This window comes from Chelonoidis abingdonii, chromosome 8 (genome assembly GCF_003597395.2).
Source record: "Chelonoidis abingdonii isolate Lonesome George chromosome 8, CheloAbing_2.0, whole genome shotgun sequence".
NCBI classification, from domain to species: domain Eukaryota; kingdom Metazoa; phylum Chordata; order Testudines; family Testudinidae; genus Chelonoidis; species Chelonoidis abingdonii.
The window spans coordinates 16,179,267-16,203,420 of NC_133776.1; the positions used below are offsets into that span (position 1 = coordinate 16,179,267).

General features: G+C 43.8%; 1 protein-coding gene across 4 annotated transcripts in view; it reads left to right on the top strand.

Annotated features, from left to right (window-relative positions):
• PLD1 (phospholipase D1) overlaps window positions 1-24,154 on the top strand; it is a 129,962-nt gene that overhangs the window by 28,501 nt on the left and 77,307 nt on the right. For 3 of the 4 annotated variants that reach the window (XM_032783674.1, XM_032783670.1, XM_032783672.1), the window contains exon 1: window positions 543-680. The exons of the other annotated variant lie outside the window; for it this stretch is intronic. The gene's annotated coding sequence lies outside the window, so the exon portion shown is untranslated. Of the gene's footprint in view, window positions 1-542; window positions 681-24,154 lie in introns of those variants that run through there. 4 annotated transcript variants of the gene reach the window in all.

Below are 24,154 nucleotides of genomic sequence, written 5' to 3' on the forward strand. Positions count from 1 at the left end.
GACCATAGTTATTAGCTTGGATATACTGTATTTCACTCAGTGTGAACTTGCATGGCTTTCTCTCCCTTCCCTCAATCAAATATACTTAGTTCTTGGCTGTGGTCTCTGGAAAACTGACTTTCCCTTGTGGTTTATATGAGGAGAGAACAGAGGAGAAAATTGTTCCCTTCTATCAGGGCCAAATTCTCCTCTGAGTTACACTACTTACGTCTGAAGTAAAATAACTTGAGTCTATACGGTTACACAGGTATCAATGTGGAATAACTAAGAGCAAATTTTGTCCCTAAACATTCACCATTTGTTGCATGTTTGGCTGTAATAACAAGTACATAAAATAATAATGTAGCAGAAATCATTAGCTCGCTCTGCCTGTGGCTTTTTTCCCCTCCCTCTCTCTGTTTCCCATATTCTATTTAACATATGGGGAGTGGTTTTCACTTTATTTTCAGTGCTCATAGGCTAAAGTACCTTGTGGGTTGGGCATGCCTCAATTTGTCTTTAGGGAGTCAGCCTGAATACTTGAACTGAAGCACTTAGGAAGACGCAGCTTTTCCTGTCTGTGCAGATTTCTGTCTGGTTATTTTTCTTATATTAGCATTGTGCTGGATATTCACTTAATAGGAAAGGAGAGTTTTCATTTTAAAAGCATCATGAGGCACCTACTTTCACAGGGGCACAAGGTTAGTAAAGAAAGATTTGAAGTTATTCACAGATTGCCAAATGTCATTTTCTTTCATTGTATTTATTGCTAAGCTAACGTGGAACAGCTGATAGAGTAATGGTGTCAGATCATTGCTTTATGTCTGCGGGGGCTGGGACTGGGTAGCAATTTTAGAATTTTTCAGAAACAAAAGGAAAATACTTAAATGTGTGATGGGACTTTTCAATTTAATACATTGATTGGATATTGCCTTTTTTTAGTTGTGTAGAAGCTGGGAAGCCAAGTTCACAGGTATTGCCCTTGTTTGTAAAATTTACAATACACTTCTAGACTGACTTTTCTTTGTAACCTTCCACACTTTAAATGTGGTACGACTGATTTTTGTCTGTGCTGCTGAGTGCCCTGCTCTCACTGATGTCAAAATGGAAGCTGTGGGTGTTTTTCATTCCCTGAAAATTATTAGTGTCTTAATAGTTTCAAACAGTGCAATGTTTTGTTGTGAACTTGAGCATCTCCTAGAGATGTCCTGTGTGTTGAATTAGATGTGTGCTGCACTTTGGCCAGCATAGTTTCAGAGACAGTGAAACTGTCATTTTATCATTATCTCTTTGGACAGCTGCCAGCTCAGAATATTGGGTAAAAGTGGGCATTTCTTTAACACATTTGAACAACCACTGCTGCTCAACTAAGAACCTGGAGGAAGAAGAACAGTTTGACTAGTCAGAAGTTGAGGTTTCTTTGCCTGTTTGTCTTACTGTTCCTTTGCTTGATCTGAGTTTAAGATGCTCTGTCTCCAGAATTGGAGCCTGATCTTGGACAGTGCTAAGCATTAAACACAAGCTTAAATGCTGCCCAAATTCAGACCTAGTGCAACTCCATTGACTTCAGGGGAGCTGTTACATCTTTTTTCCCCTCAGGGCTGAATTTGGCTGATCATGCATAACAAGAATATATGTATTGTGTTAGTATCTACAGATCCCGCTCTTAATTGCACCAGTGCAACATTATTTAAGTCATTTAGGTTACGTGGAAGTATCTGTGTATAGAGTATGACCCCTTCTGTTTTATTATAATCTTATAAAATGAATAGCCCTCAGTAAATAAAACTAAATATGGAGTACAAATGATGATGGGACCTGTTGATAAAAATCAAATAAAAATGTCAGTGAGTGACCAATTAAGAATATGTGGAAAGCACCTATTCCTAAAGGTCTTGATACTCAGTAAATCATAAGGATCGGATTTTTCAGGAGCAACTAGGGGTGTTAGGCATCCAGCTCTCACTGAGAGACAACTCTAGGATGTATAACAGATTTCAAAATCCATCTCATTGGACCTGATCCGAAACCTGTTCAGATATTTGATTTAGTCAAGGTACATACTTTAAAAATCCCCATTTCAGGATCCTGGGAAGTTACTTATATGGATGTGTCCCTGCTAATATTGCTGGAGAAGACTGTAATGTAAATAAATTGAGCTTTATTGTGCTTAAACTGTTCTTTAATTTCCCAGAAACATGCAGTTCTTCCATTAAAGATACACCTGTAAGTGTACTGTAGCTAATGGAGTTAGGTCTGCACCTAGAGTGCTCACAGCTGATGACAGAGCAATTTTTCGGAGTCACAGTTTTGTTCTTTTAAAACTGCTCATTTATGTAAAATACTTTTCTTGTGAAATGATCCACTCTGTCATGAAGCAAAATAGATCATATGACACAAACATAAAATTTGACTAGCTCTGTAACAGTAACAAAGTGTGAGACATTGTTAACCTAGAGAATTTTATGAAGTTTTCTTTTTTCTGTGGTTGTGTCTACTTTAAGGAAAATAATCATGATTCACAATGGGATTGCCCTCCTCCATCAGGGATTATTTTTTACAAGTGACTTCACAAAAAAACTAAGAAAATAGGTGCAGTTTTGCATATTTTATCCATCTTTTACAAATTGTTGAAACATTTTTTCACACAATCGTTAACTCTGCAGTCTGGTAGAAATGATCTTAAATCAAAGGGTAGAAATAAAGGTAAACTTTCAGAATGGAGAGGGTTAACTAGTGGTGTTCCCCAAGGGTCAGTCCTACGACCAATCCTATTCAACTTATTCATAAATGATCTGGAGAAAGGGGTAAAAGATGAGGTGGCAATGTTTGCAGATGATCCTAAACTGCTCAAGATAGTTAAGACCAAAGCAGACTGTGAAGAATTTCAAAAAGATCTCACAAAACTAAGTGATTGAGAACAAAATGGCAAATGAAATTTAATGTGGATAAATCTAAAGTAATGCCTATGGAAAAATAACCCCAACTTACTCAATATGATGGCAATTTAGCTACAACATAGAAAAAAATCGTATCATAATCTCTGAACACATCGCAGTTGCATGGCAGTCAAAAGCAAAGCTGGTAGGAATCATTACAAAGGGACAGAGAATAAACAGAAAATTTAGCCGCTGTATATAAATCCATTGAGACGCCACATCTTAATACGTGTACGAGTGTCTCCCACCTAAAAGATATGGCTGGCTTTAGAAAAGTTCAGAAAGGAACTAAAATGATTAGGGGTGGAACGGTCCCATAGGAAAGATATAAGGCTAAGGAGCTTTTAGCTGAAAAGAGGGAGACTAGGGGGATATTATAGAGGTATATAAAATCATGGAGTGATGTGGGAAAAGTGAATAGGAAGAAAAGTTGTTTACTTTTCCCATAATATAAGAACTAGGGGCCACCAAATGAAATAATGGTCAGCAGTTTAAACAAATAAAAGGAGTTCTCTTCAACAGTCGCACCGTCAGGCTTGGAACTGCCTTGCTGAGGGTTGGAAGGCTGGGATATAACAATGTTAAAAGAGAAACTGGAAAAATCATGGGCTAAGTCCATTAAATGGCAATTAGCCAGGATGGCGTAGAATGGTGTCCCTAGCTCTTCAGGGGTGGAGATGGATGGCGAGAGAGATCACTGATCATTACCTTGTAGGTGCACTCCTCTGGCCACCTGCATTGCCACTGTCAGTTAGACAGGGAGCGGGCTGGATGAACCACACTGGTCGGCCCAGTACGGCCTTCTTTGTGTTAAGATTATCTCTTAATCTTGTCAGCATGTCTTCCTTCTTTGCAAAAGGAAACCAATGTCTCACCTCAAATGAGTCTGATGTGCAGTTCATCTCTGCATGTCGTAGAATATTCTCCTGTCACGCAGGATTTCCCTCATGTCCCTCTTTGCAAACCAATTCATTGATCAATTATGCATAATTAGCTCTGCCTGGAATTCAGCGCCAAGTATGCATTTTGCTGGTTTTGCATAGATTTTTACGTATGCGAGACTTTCTTAGTTGAATAAATCAAAGCCGTATATATTCAATGTCTGAGAAAGTATTTCTCTGCATAAAATGAGATGAGGCTGGAATACATCCCTTTCCAAAATAGCCCACTTGAGCCCAAACATTGCAATATTTATACTTTTCATCCTTGTCTCTGGGCCTATTATGCTGTCTTCATTTGCAAAATGGTGTGTTTTTTACATCAAGATAGCATGTTTCAGTAAAACCACACCTTTTTTTTTAATGTGAAGACCACCCTTACAAGTGGTTTCTATTCTTGTTAATAATCCATAAACAGCAGTGAGAATGACAACTTACCTTTAGCTCAGGTTAGCAGCTTGAGTTTAGCCTTTAGGCGCAGGATCGGTCAACCATTCAGATGTTGTGCGATGTCTTCAGTTATTCAGGGTAATTTAAGTTTGGTGCCAGTAATGCATTTGTAATGTTTTTAAAGCGCTCTTTTCTAAAGTCAAACAGGGTAGGCATACCATGGTTGCGTGCCAAAGGCAGTACGCAAGCTGATTGTTCTTGGCCACTCACACTGCCGGTCCTGCACCAGTTCCAGGACTTTGCATTTTAATTTAATTTTAAATGAAGCTTCTTAAACATTTTAAAAACCTTATTTACTTTACATACAACAATAGTTTAGTTATATATTATAGACTTATAGAAAGAGATCTTCTAAAAACGTTAAAATGTATTACTGACACGCGAAACCTTAAATGAGAGTGAATAAATGAAGATTCGGCACACCACTTCTGAAAGGTTGCCGACCTCTGGTCTGTAATATATAACTAAACTATTGTATGTGAAGTAAATAAGGTTTTTAAAATGTTTAAGACACATCATGGGGAGGGATAGCTCAGTGGTTTGAGCATTGGCCTGCTAAACCCAGGATTATGAATTCAGTTCTTGAGGGGGGCCATTTAGGGAACTGGAGTTAAAAAAAAAAAAAATCTGTCTGGGGATTTGTCCTGCTTTGAGCAGGGGGTTGGACACTAGATGATCTCCTGAGGTCCCTTCCAACCCTAATATTCTATGATTTAAAATTAAATTTAAATGCAGAGCCCCCTAGACTGGTGGCCGGGACCCAAGCAGTGTGAGTGCTACTGAAAATCAGCTCACGTGCCTACCCCTGCTTTAGGGGAATGTGGCATTGAATTTGTATTGTTAATCTGAGTTAAAGCCAAATGGCCATGTCTTCAATGCTATTTTATCCTGAGTTAACTAACACAGATTTGCTCACCAAGTTGAGAGCACACTTGTTGTTTGCCTGAGAGTTGGGCTAAGTGTAAATGTGGTGGTCCTAAAACTGAATGGCAGGTATGTGACATTGCTAAACAAAATGGTCTGATTTCCTCCCTGGGTGTGTTTTTCCTGGACTATGTAATGTTAGTGTTTGAGTGGTCTCACTTTCCTATTTTGCGGCTCTTTTTTTACTGACCATTTTTTTACATTTTCCTCTCTTTATTACTTTGCCCTCACAAGTCCTGTTCTGTGGAAACAGCCTGAGGGGTTGAACATGACTCACTCCTGAGCCATCAGGATGCTCTTGCATGTTGGCTAGTGTTGCACAGAGTAAGTCACATTTTGGTTTAGGTTTTTACAAAACCTTTGTTGGTCAGGTTTTTATTTTTACAGAACCTGAAGGGAGTTCAGGTCTGGTTCAGTTTTCTCTGGAGGGCAGGGCATAGAGAGAAGGATGTGTCAGATAAATGTTTCTGGTTTGTCCATCATAAGTTCACCGTAAGTCATGAGAGAATGACCCAAAGCCTCACTTGGAGACCAATTCTTCTGTTTACTTATTTGATGCTGTGTAAGCAAAATGAGCTTGATTTTGTTTAGTACAAGAGAAATAGATGGCCTAACGTTGACAGCTGCATGATATTTCCAGGAAACTTGTTTGTCCTCTTTTCTGTTATCGTGGACTTTGGTTTCATTAATAAGAACAGGTGTCACCAGCAGGTATACAATCACAATACAGTAACTCCTCACTTAATGTTGTAGTTATGTTCCTCAAAAATGCTACTTTAAGTGACATGATATTAAGCGAATCCAATTTCCCCATAAGAATTAATGTAAATGAGGGGGCTAGGTTCCAGGGGAAAAAAAGTTTTCACCAGACAAAAGGCACTCACTCACTCTCACTCTCTCATATACACACACACACACAGTATAAGTTTTTAATAAACAATTTAATACTGGTACACAGTGATGATGATTGTGAAGCTTAGTTGAGGTGGAGGAATCAGAGGGTGGGATATTTCCTAGGGAATGCCTTACTGCTAAATGATGAACTAGCAATTGGCTGAGCCCTCAACGGTTAACTCTCTCACTCTTCAAGGCAGCAGGAATGGAGGGAGGGGAGACAGCATTGCAGACGGAGACCGAGACACACTCCGTGTGTGTGTGACAGAGAGAGATGCACATTTCCCCTTTAAGTAGCTGACCCTACTCTTAAGTACACTGCCTTGTTAATTAGATCAGCTTGCTGAAACCGCAGCTGCTGCGAGCAAGCTCCCTCCGTCCTGAGCCCTGTCATGTGTCCCCCTCCCCCTGGTCTATGGAAGATGGGGTAAGCGGGGTGCAGGAGCAGGGAGGAGGGGGACACCCTGACAGGCCCCCTCTTCCTCCCCTCCTCCCCGCACAACAAGCAGGAGTCTCGGGGAGGAGCTCCAAGGCAGAGGGCAGGAGCAGCACAGGGCAGTGTGGGGAGGGACAGCTGAACTGCCAGCAATTGATAGCCTGCTGGGCAGCTGCTGCACAGGGAACTTAGGGGAGTGGGGAGCTGATAGCGGGGCTGCCGGTCCACCCTGGTTCCAAGTCCCCACCAGCTAGCTGCAATGGGCTGCTCTTCCTGCAAGCGGTGGACAAAGCAGGCGGCTGCCAAACGAAGTTAGAAGGGAGCATTGCACAACTTTAAACGAGCTTGTTCCGTAACTGATCAGCAACGTAACAACAAAACAGCGTTACCTGGGATGAGTTTAAGTGCGGAGTTACTGTCCTCACACACCGCCAGCCCCTTTCTATTTACTTGTAAATGGGCTGGGAAAGTGGCTTTGCAGAACTGTGAGGTTGTCTGAGAAAGTTAGTCCCAGTCAGCTGCAGTCCCCGCCAGCATTTCCCTCAGCTTCTCCTTTGCCCTCTAAAAAGAGTCTAGATCTGGATAGCCCTGGCTTCCTGCTGAGCTCCTGGGATCCATGTGAAGCTGCTAGAATTGTGGGTAGGCCCCTCTGACAATTGGCTGAAAACCCGGCAAGAGGCCTTGTGGAGATTTTTCTTCCTTTCCCCCTCCTGAGTGCTTCTTTGCAGGAAGGGGCAGTCAGGTTCACTGATTTTTACAGTTTTTACTTGCTTGGGCAAACTGCTGTTGACATCATCGAGAGTTTACCAAGAAAGGATTGAGTGGACACGGAGTAAAGACAGCAGGCTTTGGCCTGTGGTTATTTTTTATTAAGTGCAACACTAGGCTAGGCAAGGCAGGAAAAAAGACATACGCTGCCCTGGAAAGCTTTACAGTTGAAGAGGGTTCTGAGTGTATCCTCTGCTTCTGCTCCTCATCCACCTCGAACATTCTCTGGGCTTCCTTCCTCCCTCTGCTCAGGCGAGCTGCTATGCTGCATTGAGTGGGGAAGCAGTAGCAACAAGAGAACCAGTGAGTGAGAGGAGGAGGGCAAGCACATTTCTCTCCTTCCTCCCACAGCCCCGTACCTTCTGTGCTGAAGGCTGTGCAGCAACACTGCCTGTTGGTAATATATAAACATGCGTTTGCACAGGAACAGATGCCTATCTGTGATCTTAGTATTACCAAGTACTGCCTTAGTAGTTCAAAAATTATGAGTTAACCGCCCCGTCAAAAAGTAATTATGAGATTGAGATTTAAAAAAATAATGAAAAATATGGAGTTCTTCTTATTTGCCTTCTGGGATAGGACCCTTTAGGGTTCACACTTTCAAGCTTTCTCTGCAGCCATTAGGACCTAGAACTTTTTTGTTTTTTTTTTTGTTTTTTTTATAATGAAAGCTGAGATTCTCACCTAATCACATGATTCCAGGAGCTGATACCACCAACTATCGTAAGACTTGCTATGAAATCATGAGAGCTGGGAACACTGGATCTGTACATTGTTCAATGGTACTATCCCAGGGGTTCCCTGTAGCGTCGGGATCATATCTAAGTCAAACCTGGCTCAGACATATCACTCATCTCAAGAACATGCTGCCCGCAGATGCTTTCTAGATCATTAAAGTCAATAAGCAATATAAATGGAAGATTAGATAATCAAAGCCCAAACCTGTTTTTCATTTGTCAGACAATTCGCCCACTCTAGCATTTTTCAGAGGCGCTCTAATCTCTGAGAAAACCATCTGTCTAAACAGGAGTGGAAAGTGACTTCTGTGAGTTTGTCCTTGTGCATGTGTGTTTATGTTTGGTGGATGCATGAGAACAGAAAGCCTCTAAACAATCTGTGAATATTTCTACTTCTCCCGAAAGGAGGAGAAAGGTGGAGATGCAGGCAGAAAGATGAATCGTTTATACCTAGAAGAACAAAAGCTTGTTATATACAAAATAACTCCATCATCCGCATGGGCAAAAGCAGGGAAGGACTCCACCACCCTGGACATTGTGTTTGAACCAAAATTTACTTGTCTTGAGGTTAAGGACAGGGCAAAGTCATAAAATAACATAGGAGTAATGCATTATTACGTCTATTACAGTAGTGCCCAAAGGCCCTTGTTTGTACCTAATGTTTCTGGATACACAAATAAAGGAAGTGACTGGGAGACAGAAGGAGAAGACAGATCTTTATCACAAACCAGCATGCAGTGCAGGGAAACAAATGGCACTATTGCTCAATTTCCTTGTCCAAACCCGTGCAGATGGATGATTCACCTTCTACTTACTTTTCCTGGCCTCTGTTTCATGCAGTAATGTACCTTGAGCCAGTCTCATGCTTTCATGCTACAAACTCCATTGGTGAAGTACCTTTATATTTCTCAATCCTTTAACCTAGAAACATTACTAATGTGTAAAGGATCAGACACCTTAGACTTGCTCTCCAGATACCTCTCCAAGGTCTTTGAAATGATACCATTTTTGAGTGTTACTCTGAGTCACACAAACATATTTGTTTCTCAGCCTTTTTTTCTTCCTTTGTGAAATCGAGTCGACTTTTTAGTGCTCTCAGTTGCTGCACCTCGTCTCAAATTACACTGTAAACACCTTGGGGCAGTGATTGTCTGCTACCTATTACTTAGTACAAGTTGGGCCCATTTCTGATTGAGGCCTGTGGACCCAATGTGGTGGTGATAATAATGCACACTTCTGACAGGGTATAAATAACTTGTGATAGCCTAGTCATTTCCATGACAACACATTGTGATGTCAAGTGATCTCACTGTACAAGTGAAACGGGGATATTTGAGTTGAGAGAGACTGAGCTTTATTATTATTCTGGTACACAAGAAAATAAATAGCTCGTAGAATCATTTTATTTTGTACAAATGTGCTCTCTTTATTCAACGTTGAAGTCTTTCAGGAAAATATAGTTACATGGTTCCTTTGGCATGTTTCTATAAAGAATGCAAAACATGCATTGTTTGGTATTTTCTTGAATGCTCAATCAGAGACACTTAACATGTCAGCACTCAGATCTGCCAAGTGAATTGCAACTGTTACCTGTCTGTCATGCTTAAAGGGCCGTGGAAATAATCTAAACTAGAGAATGCTATCCTGGAGCAGTATGTAACACTCATACTTGTCATGCAGAAATTTGTCTCTGGTCTTTATCAGTTTTCTGAGTGCGTGATCTTGCAATCCTTGTATGGTAAAGATTGCTGGACTAGGCTTTAAAAGACTATAAAGTCTGAAAATATGAAATTCTATGAAACACATGCGTTTGAAAAGAATATTTAATTTATTATATATCAAAAATCAGTGCTCTAAGGATCAGATCCTAAGTCCATTATAGTCAATGGAAAGATTCCCACTGACTTTCATGAGTTTTGGTATCGGACCCTTACAGTATAACATATGGTCCATGGCCACTTTGAAATGTTTACTGAGAAAGAAATTCCTGAGATTGGGCCTGATCCTGCTGAGTTTTTAATGAGATTGTGACAATTTAGCCATATTCTTCAGTGGGAAAAGGAGGAAACGACGTAGTGTCTGAGCCCTAATATATTTTGTTTCCCCCTGCCCCCAAGTATTTCTTGTGTTTTTGCCAAAATTGTCCGTTGAAAGCCTGCTGAGCAGTAATACTCCAAATGGGCACAATAACTGACAAGAAATAATATTTAATCTGTTGTTATATTATTGGAAGTGTGTAGGTAACAATGTGGCAACAGGGCTGATGGATTATACATTTAAGTACATTGGCAGTATTTATGATGCTCTGGTTTCCTTGACGATATAATAATCTATGTTTTGTTTTAAGGAATCCTGAAAAGATTTCTGCTAGCAATGTCAATCAGTGTATTGCATGGTACTTTGCATAAGTCTGCTGGTGTTTAGTTTTATTTAATTAAGAAACAGACACCTATTCTGCCAGTTCTTTCTTTATATTGAACATGATTACCATTAATTAGGCCAGTTTCTGATCTCAGTTGATCAGGTGCAGATCTGAAGCTAATGCGATCATTCTGGATTTACACCAATGTAACTGAAATTGGAATCTAACCGTTTAAGTTTTATAATGGTCTGTTCATCTTTAATTCAGAAAATGCATCCTAGTTCCTTTCTCTCTCTTAATACCCATTTTCCCTTCCCCTCCCTTTTTGATATTAACTACTTCAGTGCCATGGCTCCAGTTAATAAGTCCATAAGTGCCTGTTCTTGTCAACAGTTTGTAATTTCTAATGTAAACCTATGGAGCCTCAAAATGCCTGTACAATGAATATATTTCTGAGGGCCCCAGAAGGCTATGCAAAAGCCTACAGGACAGCTGTTTTGCTACATGAACCCAGTTTGCAATTCCTTTTATGCACGTCTTCTAGTATTTCCCGAAACAGATCACATTCCCCAATTCTGCCACCCTCGCTGACACAAGCAGCCCCTAATCTTACGAGCAGTCTCCTTAAAGGCAGTGGGAGTACTCCCTTGAACAGGGACTACTTATGTAAGGGTTGGAGGCTCACATCTCAAATTCCAATTTAGGGACAGCTTGGGAGGCAAAACACCAGTTTAGCATCCGGATTCCCAGTTGAAAGGAGCACATACCTAGCCTGGTGGTGCAGGAGCTGCTGCATGTAGGACCCAAGTTGGTGAATAAGTTTTCGGGCATTTGGTTTGGCTACAGGAGGGCACCTATAACTTGAATTTGCTAGAGAAAGGGCAAAATGCAGTGATTCACAGGACTTTACACTACCATTGATCCATCTCAGGAACTGCCAGTGAAATCAGTGGGCGTTCCAGGCAGAGAGGGGTAAAGTCCTTGGCCCATAATTATATTTGGCATGAGCTCCAGGACTGGCCGGTTATCATTATTGGACATGGCCGAGGGGGAGCATGTGATGTGAGAATGCAAAATAGCATCTGTGTGTGTTTGTATCCACTGTTGTTTCGTATTATTTACTTAGATTGTAGGCTTCTGGGGGCAAAGACTATTTTTTCATTGTGTGTGTATATAGTGCTGAGCAGAGTGGAGTCCAAACTGTGTCCTCTAGGAATTATTACTATACAAATAAAATGAATGAAAATTGAAAGTTATGGCCTCACATTAAGATATAATTTATTGCTAGTAAGTTGCAAACTTTATGTAAACAGTAGAGCTGAAAAAAGCCATACAGAGAGGAAGTTTGAAAGACTCTGGAGTATCAGTCATAAGTAGGATGATGGTGAATGTAGCAATTTGTTAAACGAGTTGACCAGAGAGCTAGTTTTTTCCAGAACTGAAGTAGATTTCGTACTACGTAATGGACTCAGCTGTATTCTCTCTTTTGTTACAAAGGGCTTTAGAACGAACGGTGTGTCTGCAATAATAGGAAGGAAGTCAAGAAAATTGAATACATTTATCATAATCGTAACTCACTGTCTTTGGTGTATCTCTGAAAGCATAAGTTCATCAAGGTCATGTGAAGGAGAAGCACAATGAATATGGTATTTACTTATGCCAGGGTGTAGCAGTCTGGGAAAATGTAATTTACAAGAGTTGGGGTTCCTGTTTCTTCATATAGGAAGGTTAACAAAATCAACAGGGTGAAGAAGGAAAAAGAATATCACCAGGTCAGGTCAATGTGATAGCCAGCAGAATAACTGGAGCTCAATTGCTCAAACAGAGGATCACGTGGGCAAGGCTCCTCCTTACTCTTCTGCATGGGTTATTTTCATTGTTGGTTTGTGTGCAGGGAGCGAGTACCTGCACAAGTGTGTGTAGGGGGTGTGTGGAATAAGCATGCAAGGGTGGGAAGAGGGCAATTGAGTTGTCTTGGTAGACTACCCTTCATAAAGAGCTGAGCTTGATATCTAGTGCCAAATTCAGCCCTGGTGTAAGCAGGTACAGCCTAGTCCAGGGGTCGGCAACCTTTCAGAAGTGGTGTGCCGAGTCTTCATTTATTCACTCTAATTTAAGATTTCGCATGGCAGTAATACATTTTAACATTTTTTAGAAGGTCTCTCTCTATAAGTCTATATATTATATGACTAAACTAGTTTTGTATTGTAAAATAAACAGGGTTTTCAAAATGTTTAAGAAGCTTCATTTAAAATGAAATTAAAATGTTGATCTTACGCTGCCGGCCCGCTCAGCCCGCTGCTGGTCTGGGGTTCTGTTCACCTAGGCCGGCAGCGGGCTGAGCAGGGCCCACAGCCGGGACCCCCGCTGGCAAGGGTCCGTCAGCCAGAATCCCAGACCAGCAGTGGGTTGAGCGGGGCTGGCGGCCAGGACCCAGAGGGCTGGGGGCAGAGAGCTGGAGTCAGAGCTGGGGGCTGGGTATGTGAGGGGGTGTAGGTGTCAGGGAAGAGGGGGTGCTGGGTATGGGTGGGGGTGCCAGAGTCAGGACTAGGGTTGCGGGTGGGGGGAGATGAAGGACTCAAGCAGAGGGCTGGGTATGTATGAGGAAGGTACAGGGCTCAGGGCAGGGGCCTGTGGGGGATGCGGGGCTCAGGGTAAAGGGCATGCTGTGTGTGGGGGGAGTCGGGGGTCAGGGCTCAGGGGAGAGTGCTGGGTGACTGCCCCCCTAAAAACTCTCAACCCTGCTGCTCCTTTTCCCCTGACTACCCCCTCCTGGAACCCCACCCCCTATCTAAGCCTCCCTGTTCCTTATCCCCAGACTGGACTCTACCTCCTACCTGTCCCCTGACTGCCCCGACCCTCACGGTGTCCCCAGTAGTCTCCCCGGCGACCACCTATCCAACACCCCTGTCCCCTGAGCCAGACCCTCATTCCACCCCCCCGCCCACTGCCAGGCCCATCCCACCCCTGCCTACGAGATCCCCAGAACTCCCAACTCAACCACTCCTACTCCGTCCTGACAGGACCCCCTTCAGAACTCCCCGACCCATCCAACCCCCCCCACTACTCCCTTGCCTGCCCCAACACCCTGACTGCTTCCACACCCCTGCCTGCCTGACAGGGACCCGGAGAACTCCCAACCAGAACTCACTACAACCCACCCCCGGCTCCTTGTCCCCTGAGACCACCCCCTTACAGGACTTCCCCTACTTCCCCAGGACCCTCCTTGCTCCCAGTCCCCTGACTGCCCTGACCCCTATTCCCCCTGCCCCCCCCCCAACCCCCGGGCCCCCCATCCCCCACCCACCCCCCCCCCGCCTCTAGGCCCTCCCCGGATCCCACTCCCCTTATCCAACCCACCTTACTCCCTGTCCCCTAACTGCCCCCCCCCTTATCCAACCGCCCCCAGCCGTGGGCCCTTTACCTTGAGGCTCCACACAGAGCCAGACACGCTGCCCCGCGGGAGACCACAGCCCCGGCCCTCAGAGTGCTGCGTGCGGCGGCAGCATGGCTCCAGTTGAGCAGGGAGCGTGTCTGCCTCCCAGCAGAGCCAAATGCTGCCCCGCGGGAGCGCGCAGGGCGGCATGGCTCCAGGGGACGGGGGAGCGTTTTTGCCTCCCCGCGGAGCCAAATGCTGCCCCGCAGGAGTGCGCAGCCCCAGCCCCCAGAGCGCTGCATGCAGCAGCAGGGCTCCAGGGGAGGGGAGAAGGCGGGGGAGGGGCCGGCAGCTTGCTGCACTCGGCCCGGGAGCACGGACCCCACGGCTTGCTGTGCCGGGAGAGTGGCGCCATTTGCTATGCTATGCTTCTGCTCCCTGCCCCCTCGGGGGAAGTGGAGGGTAAAGGAGAGCGCGCTGGGCTGGGCAGGATTTTAACGGCATGCTGCAGTCCCGGCAGGCTCCAGTGTGCCATTAAAAATTGGCTCACATGCCGTCTTTGGCACGCGTGCCATAGGTTGCCGACCCCTGGCCTAGTCAAAGGCAGCAGCCCAGGGCTGAATTTGTCTCTTCTGAGTTATGGGAACTATTGTAGTATGTCCAATTATGCCTTAAATCCTTTAAATGCAGTTGGATTCAAATGCCAGATTGGATTCTAGTGCTGTCACTCACTGCATAGCACTTGAAATTTAATGCAGAAAATACAACTTGGCAGGTGGCAATCTGTCTGTCCACCCATCTCAGAACAGTGCTGAATGACATATGAAACTTGAGCTGGTGGCGAAGCATTCTCCTTTGTACATGTGAGCATTAAGATCATTAAAATCACACCATGGCTTTATAAGGTACTTGCTGTTGTTTATGATAGACAAGGAAAATCTTAATATTCCAAATGCAACTAAACTAGAGGGTTGCACACTTCGTTGCTTCTGTAGGCCAAGTGAATAGCACAGATCAGGGCTCCTCCACTTCTCATTCCCCTCTGTTTCAGGGACTACCTGCAACTCTCCTCACCGCCTCCCCTGCCAGAGGCTCTGAATATCCCCCTTGCTTTCCTCCCCTGCCTTGGCAGGCCTTCGTGCGCATTCCCAATCCTCTGTACCAGGTTGTCCCAGTCCCCTCTGCCAGAGGTTCTGTGTGCTGCCCCATTCCCTGCACATGGCAGAAATTCTGAGTGCCTTCCCAGTTTCCCTCTGTGCCACCTGCCAGGGACTCTGTGTGTCCCCCATGTCCTCACCCCCCAGTCAGCAGCCATTATTAACTGGCGATATGCTGGTATTCTGCTAAAACAGCTAGCCTCAGATCTGCATGAGTCTCTTGGAGGATCTCTGAAGAGGAAACATACAGCTTTTAATAAGCCAGCTCTGGAGCCAGTTTAGCAAATTAGTTACTGTCGACTTTGGAAATAATAGCTTATTTTTATGAACTTAATTAGATGTGTAGCCAATAGAGAGCTGTCTGGGTGAATGATTTGACAGAGATCCAAATGCAAAATCTGTTGCTTAGTGCATCCGTAGAGTTTATGGAACTCACTAAAGGTTTTAGGTCCTTGAACCAATTACTCTCTTCATATGTATCTGCTTTCATATAAATCAATTCTTAAAGTGAAAGGACCAGGTTCTCACTGGCATAAATTGGCATAGTTCCACTGAAGATACCATGATTGATGCCAGCTGGGAATCTGGCCCATTATTTGCAAATTATAGGCTTAAGAAAACAATAATTTAAAATGTGTCCAGACTTTTAGTGCTGTATTCTGATCTCACTTGAACCAGTGTAAATCTGGAGTAACAGCTGAAGCCAGTGAAGTAACATTGTGTAAAATTGTTGCAAGATCAGAATCAGGTGTTCTTCTATAAACATTCATGTTTTGCAAAGCATGAAAACAACACCCAGCCATCCGAAAGGGAACAGCATGACTTTGAGACAGGTCTCAGGTGTGGGGAATGCGCTGAGTGCAATGGAGAACTGGCATATTTCTCACTTCTCTTCAGTAATCACTGATGAGATAATGCATGTAATATGATCAATCTTTAATACAGAGAGGAGACTAAATAAATGAAATGAACTAATGGGGCAAAATACACATGAGGAAAGAAGTCACAAGTATAGAGGGCAGTCAAGTTTGTAACAGACACTTAATCGTGTCCATAAACAGTTCTTAGGTGAGTCATTTATTGCCACCAGGAGTGGCATCAATGATTAAGAATTGTGCAGGTGCAAGATGAAAGAATCTGTTTCAGCTAGATATTGACCTAGAGCATCAGAAGCCACCCCTCTTCAAGCTTTAACCACATTCTTTGGAATGGAGCTCAACATGGTTTGTCCTTATCTAAACTTGCACATAAATGGTGCTCAGCGCTCATTCAACTCACCTGTTGCTAATACTCACTATCAGTAACAAGGTAATTTTTCTAGCGCAGAGGTGGTTTAGTCAACTGGTGTGCTGAGACCACTTTCTATTTTGTTGACCATCATTGCATTCTCCCATCTATCTGCCTTCATCCATCTGTTGTGTCTTGTCTTATACTTAGATTGTAAGCTGTTTGGAACAGAGGACTATTTTTGTTCTGTGTTTGTGCAGCACCTACCAGCATTGTGTTATGTCCATGACTAGGGCTCCTCAGTGCTACCAGTACAGATAATGAATAATAATATATGCAGTAACTTAAATGGAATTACTTGTGATTTACAACAGAATCTGGCCTATAAACTCCCTACCAACTCTGAGTCTAATTCATTTGATTGAGTCCTATAGGATATCTGGTGCCAATATTTAAGCATTCTCTTGATGCAAACTAGCTGATTCATGGCTTGCCAATCAGTGTCTCTGACAAAAAGAACTATAGAAATCAATAATACAAACCCAATATAGCCAAAAGGCAGCAGCTATGAGCCACCAGGAACAAGATATTGAGTTCCTGCTCCTGAAGATTTTCTCATGAGCTTTACTTCTCAATAATAGTTTTGTAATATGTTTATTTTGAATAGAGGTGGGTGTTAGTCATGAAATTTTGATCCAGGATCCAATCTGAATCCAGAATTGGATGGCTGTTTGATTTTGATATTCTAGTTTTAGATCAAGTCTAGTTTTTATTGGACTGAGAGGAACGCATTGCAACATAAATGACTTCCTGTTTTGAGGACTGTTCTGTGGTATAAAAAAAATCCCAGCTTTGTTGTAGCATCTCTGTGGAGTCTGGCCTGGCTTCTGCTGGTTTTGCACCTAGTGGGACTGGTTTTAAAAAGAGTCTCCATGCACAGCTCTACCTGCATGCTGGCCTGTCAAAATATGTGTTGAGCACATTTAGTGAGACTGGATGAGGCTTTCTAAAGATCTCAATGTTGGCTTGTCTCTGTCCTCACTGAAATTGATGGGATTTTTATCTCTGAAGTCAGTGGGGGCAGAGTTAGGGTAATCCGCTGGTGGGCCGTAAGACAGTTTGTTTATATTGACCGTCCGCAGGCATGGATGCCCATGGCTCCCAGTGGCCACAGGTCACTGTTCCCGGCCAATGGGAGCTGCGGAAAGCGACAGCAGCCCAGATCCAGAGTTTCAAGACAGGGAAGATGAAGAATTAGGAAGAATGTAGACAGAGGCAGGTTTCATCACAAGCAGAGCAAATGATTATTTAGGGCAATGTACTTTGGGGGCCTTTTGAGCTCCTGACTTAACTCAGCAGCAACTCATGAGCACCAGGTTGGAAGAAAGGGAATGCATAGTTCAGTTATTTTCTTTCCCCCTTAAGCTCTTGTTCTTATTTGAGACTGAAAATCACAGCTTCTGTCTGCTCAACACTGTACACAGGAATTGAATGAGTAGAGTTTAACACGGTGTCCTGTCAAAGTACTGTGTGCTGCGACACAAAACCAAGAATGGGAACTGGGGATTTTTCTGAGAAACCTCACTGAAAGGTCACTAGGGTGAGAGAAAAGTCAGGAGAACTGAAATGAGGCTAATCAACAGTGATTGTGGGAGTGCTTGTCTCAGTGAGGATGAGAGTGCATGCACAATATCATATGCTCGGAAGCATTAACAGGAAATTGCTGTTTCTGCTGGAAGCCAGCTTCCTAACTTGAATTTTTTCTAAATTAAGGTTATCGCATTGTCTTTGATAAGTGTTTAAAAGCGGTGAAGGCATGGATTAGCTAAAATACTATATATGACAGAAGAAACTGGGGATGAGTGAATCTCATGTAGTCTGCATTATTACAACCCTGTGTGTTCAAAAATCATGAGCCAGGCCTTCCAAAATGAGGGTAGAATGAAAATCATGAGATAAAAAAAAAATCTGAGCTCTTTTTATTTGCCTTCTGATTTTTGAACCTTCAGGGGTCACATTTTCAAGTTTTTCCCCTACAGGGCAAAGACAAAGACTAGAAACTTTTAATGTTAATGAAAGCTGAGAGTCTCATGTGATGATCTGACCCCAGGAGCTTGGGTTTAAAACCCCCCACTAATTCTCATGAGTCTTATGATAAAACTGCAAGATTGGCAACCCTTAGTTTAAGATGTTGCAAACCTATCACACTCTTTTCAGGGTTAATAAAGATAATTTTTGTTCAGACCTTTCTTCCTGTAATTAAACCCTGCCCTCAAGGGTTAGTCAGGATTTCAGATTTGTGTTTTGCTAGATCAGGAGTCAGCAACCTTTCAGAAATGGTGTGCCGAGTCTTCATTTATTCACTCTAATTTAAGGTTTCTTGTGCCAGTAATACATTTTAACGTTTCTAGAAGGTCTCTTTGTATAAGTCTATAATATATAACTAAACTATAATTGTATGTAAAGTAAATAAGGTTTTTAAAATGTTTAAGAAACTTCATTTAAAATTAAATTAAAATGCAGAGCCCCCCGGACCGGTGGCCAGGATCCGGGCAGTGTGATTGCCACTGAAAATGAGCACGCGTGCCATAGGTTGCCTACCCCTGTGCTAGATGAAGGGAAGCTTGTACTCGCATTCTATGATAGACAGGCAACGTGACGCAGGTGGAGCAAGCTATGTATTAGGGAGAGAAAAGCTCTGCCAGAAACTAGGCTGGCACATTGGGATGCCACATATACAGTGTTTACTTTTGTCCCTAGAATTTTTCTCTCCCTCCTTTCTAATTCTGTATTCACAGTCTCTCTCTCTCTCCCCCCCCTCTTTTTTTTCACTCTACCCTCATTTCTGCTCCACTGCACACCTTGTTCTTTCAATGGATTTTTTTCTCCCTGATTTTAGCCTCTGGGCCGTACATGAGCCCAATAACATTCAAGGTGGTGGTCAGCTTTCACGCTAACAATATTCAGGTGTTTGAAACCAGGCCAAACCAATCCACTGTTCTCTAGCGAAACTTTTAGTGAGCTAAGCTGGACCTGTTGGACCCACTCATTGTAAAGGGCAGTATGGAGGCATGCTGCCCCTTCAGTGAGACTGGGTGCTTCTCAGGGCTCCCTGGTTGTGCCGTTTGTGTGTCTGTGGCAGAGAGGAGTAATTTGCTATTCCCTCTGCGTGGCCAGCCACAGCCAGTTCTCATGGTTGACATGTAGTAGGGAAGAGGCAAGCCATGGCTTTGCTTGCTCCTCGCTCCTCCCTGTTGCCTTTCCAGCAAGTTGCTCCTCGCGGCAGCAGCTCAGTAGCAGCCCCTGTGCTCAGGAGCTGCCATTCTGGTCAGCCCTTAAGTAGGTCACATTGGGGGTGAAGTGGGAGGGGGAGATAGGGAATAGGTATCAGAGGGGTAGCCGTGTTAGTCTGGATCTGTAAAAGCAGCAAAGAATCCTGTAGCACCTTATAAACTAAAAGACGTTTTGGAGCATGAGCTTTTGTGGATGAATATCCACTTCATCGGAATAGTTAGTAATTGAGCTGGTCATTTATGGCTCTTGAGCTAGATTTTTGCCACAGGGACATGGCCTATACTGAGGAATGCAAGTGGCTGCCCCATCCCAGGGAGAGAATTGTGGCTCACGGAGCCATACTTCCGTCTCCGCACCTCCTTTGGTCCAGGGGATTGTCTCTCCGTACCAGCAGCAAACTATCACCCCCATTGCTGCCTGTGCCAGCTGCACTCTGCTGACTTGTACTATCCGGCTGCTACTGTGAAAGCAGATGTAGCCAAAATAGAATTCTTCCCTAAGTTAGCCACTGGCAAACAGGCCTGCTGCAATCATAACTGGACTCAATACAGTTGTTAATAGTTTACCCATTAACTTATTATGTCAATTCATCTGACAAGCAGAACTCTTGTGCCTGGCACAATAAAGAACAAAGGGAAGGCGAAGACGTTATGGTCGATACCGAACCTGCCCTGTACATATTCATCCTTGACATAATCTCTTAAGGTGCTTGTTTGCTATTTCTTCTCATCGAGTCTTTATCGCCACAGCAGGTGATAAAGATGGAAAATCATTATTTGTGCCTATATTAACTTTTACCACGCAAACCCTGCTCTTTTGCAAGCCCAGTTGCCATCATGATTCATTGGGCTGAACTTAGAAGGGTAAAACGCATCTTTTCAGACTGAAGAAAATTCGATTTTCTTTCCAGATATAAATGCAGGTAGAATAAATACATAATATTATGCTGCTAGTGGCCATCCCTTAATGGTATGCATATGCTAGAAGTGGCAATGTCCTAGCAAAATAATTGCACAGTATAATGGTGGTGGGGCGAGAAATAAAATATATTCTTATCTTGTAGGTATGATCCGCCAGCCTAGGCAAAGCTCTTACTGATGTTAGCGGTGCAGTATCAGGTCCTGTATTCAATATGAAATCACACTTATAAACTTCTCTGTGTTATTCTGGAATGTCAGTAATTGGTCTGGCGAGGTGAGCACACTGGGAGACCCATGTTTTCTAGTGGACTGTATATTCTGATCTGGGAGCATTTGAATTTTTACAATTCTATAGAGCCAGTCATCAAACACACACATGGTGAAACTCCGCTGGAGTCACTAGGGTGAAATTTAATCGAATACACCGTTCCAGCTGGTTTGAAAGGGCTGTCAACTGCGTCTGTAAAGTCTGGCATACCTGTCCTCAGGGCTGAAAGGAAAGCTCCTGTGACTGTGGTTTACATACCATACAAAATGCTTAAGCAGAGGCATGCAAGGAGCCAGGAGACAAAATGTAGATCTCCTGGGCACAAGTGAATTGCCTTTGCATCTGGTCATGACAAGGAAAAGTGTAGCATTGTTCTTCAAGTTAACGCAGAACTCGTATTAAAGGCCAGGCTCTGTAGTGATGTAGAATAGAGGATGAAAATAAATGGTTTGGTAGTTTTGCATTTTAATCTATACTTGTTATTTCCTTTCCTTGGATAAAAGGGGCGGAGAAGTATTTGTGTGTGTGTGTGTGTTTACAGAAAGGCATCTGACAATTCTATGAGAGTCCTCAATGAGTCTGCAACTAGCCAGAAGTGTCAACCCTTTTAGCCCAGTCAAGGACTCTTTGCCACTGTGACATAAGGGGCTTGACGGATGATTGGAAGGTGTCAGAACCACAAACGTGCTTAAAAATCATTCACAAAGAACTGATATGCTAGGCCTGACCCTGATTTCGCGCTTTTATTACACACATGAAACTGAATTGATTCTGGATTTGCACTAATGTAACTGAGTGGAGAATCTGACCCCATGTTTCTTGGCTCTTCCTGAATAGAATATGGGTATTTGCTTTCTGACGCAACCAATCCTTTTATTTTTTAGAATTACATAGCATTACCTTTATTTGAAGACAGTAACAAATATTCTTTAAAAGTGTCTAAACACATGAATTATTGTTTTAAAAGGTGAAGTGAATTATTTGCAAAAGTTACAAATCCCCTTTTCCAAGCAAACAATTCCATACAGAATTTAACAGCAGAAATGACATGTGACTCTTGTAAATCATTTCTTTGAAGGGGGTCAGATCCTCAGCTAGTATAAATGGACTTAGCTCCATTGACTGACTTAAAACCACTCGATTCACGCCTGCTGACAATCTGTCACTGAGCCTTTTCGGTGTAGTTGTCAAGCTGCATGTTTATGATGGAGTCATACAAACGTTGATGGGTCTCTTATTATACTGGTATGTAGGAGGGTATTGTCTGGGGTTAAACATAACTGTGGTTAAGGACGAGGGATTTGATCCTGCAACTTTTAATCATATTGAACTGCACTCGCACAAGAAGTCCAACTGAAGCTATGAGCTTTTCACGTGGGTAAGCTTTGCTGAACCTTAATGAGGGTTGCAGATTGGACAGTAAGGAAAGAAAGAAATCTTAAAAAAACAAACCAAATGCATGATCAACGAAAAGTGATGTAAGATCTTACTAGATTTGTGTCATGTCTCATTTTCTCCAGATTTTCCACTGACTCAGATTACTAACAGGGGAACAAGGAGGTAGGGAGTAGTCATAATTGCAGGAAATGTCTTGTAAAATGCTGCTGCTTAGTTGTAAATGACCTGACCCTGATGCTGTTTTTCCTTTGCTCGCCACCTGCTTCTTCCACTAACATAAAGAGTGCTAGGTGTAACCTCCTGCAGGCTCATTAACAATGAAGAGATTTACTCAAGTGCTGTGTTAACATGTAACAAGCCCTTTAGAAAGGAACAATAGTCCAGTGGCTAGGACACTAGATTGTGACTTGGGTCTCTGCTCCATCACTGCCTTCCTATATGACCTTGGGCAAGTCACTTGAGTCTGGTCTACGCTGGGGAGTGAAGGGGAGGGAGGATCGATCTAAGTTACACAATTCAGCTATGTGAATAATGTAGCTGAAGTCGACGTACTTAGATTGACTTACTGTGGTGTCTTCACTGTGGTGAGTCAACTGCTGCCGCTCCTGTCGACTCTGCCTGCATCTCTTGCCGAGCTGGAGTACAGGAGTCGATGGGAGAGCGCTCAGGGGTCGATTTATCGACATACTCAGAGTCTCTTTGTGCTTCGGTTCCCTCATCTGTAAAACAGCGGTAACAGCACTGCCCTGCCCCATCTCAGAGATGTTGAGAAGATAAATACATTAAAGATTGTGAGGTGCACGGACAGGACCGGCCTTAGGGAAAATAGCGCCCTGGGCAAACTTGTATTTTGGTGCACCTCTCCCCCATTGCCCCCGTCCCTGTGGGCTCCCACTCCCCCTTTTCCCCTAGCTCCTGCACTCCCAGCCCTTGCACCCCCTTCACCCCTGCTCCTCCTGCACTCCCAGCCACTGCCCCTCTCCTGAGCCCAGGTGGGGAAACTGATCTGGATGCATGGAGCAGCTGGCATTGCTGCCCGCTCTCCCCTGGAACGTTGCTGTTCCGCACACACCTAGGTGTCGGGGGTTTGGGGCGGAGCAACGTCAGGGATCCCTGCATCCAGGTCACTTTCCCCACCCTGGCTGCATAAGGGGAGGGCAGAGAGCAGCAGCTTTTGATGCTCGCTTCACAGCACAGCCCAGGTGGGGAAAGTGACCTGTATGCATCGAGCACTTGGTGTTGCTCCTCACTCCCCCTCCCAATCCCCTTTGGGGGCACAGAGGAATGCTGGGGGGTGGGGAGCTGTATCTGTGTGTCACCACTTGCCCCAACCCCCCAGTGTTCCTCCACTGGGAGGAAGCAGGGAGAAATCTGGGAGTTCCCCAGGAAGCAGCTTCTTACACTACACCAGCAGCGTGCACCTTTGCATGGCCGCATGGTGCCCCCTTGACCACTGATTGCCTGGGTGGCCCACCCCTAAGGCTGGCCGTGTGCACAGATACTAGGAGAGTGAGGCCATAGAAGATCCTTTAATACAAGGAATTAATATGTTCTTTTAATCACAAAGGAAAAAGCAGGTAACAACCTCCACTGACTTTGGATGTTTCTTTCTCTGTTCCGCATCAGTTTGAAAATGTAGCTATGTATGAAGCAGTTGTAGCTGGTAATGTCAGTGAACCAGATAGGGCAACAGGTTGTACTTTGTGTTTTTTATCCCATGCACGATTTATTACACAATTAGCTGCACATTAATGCACTGACTGAGCAAGTTCACTGTTTGCTTTCCATTTAAAATCAGAGCAAGAGAGTGCTTCTAAGGGTATCTCTACACTGCATCTGGGAGAGAGCCTCCCAGACTGAGTCAACAGATTCATGCTAGTGGGACTTGCCTAGCGCTCTAAAGATTGCAGTGTAGTAGGCAGTGCTTTTACATTGCAGCTCAGGCTGGAGCCCACCCCGCTCCGTAGGCTTGAGTGCCCAAACCCCAGCCCAAGCTGCAACATAAAAGCTACACAGCCAGTTTTAGAGCCGTCGCTTGAATCTGTTGACCTGACTGAGAGGCTTGCTCCCAGATTCTGTGTAGACAT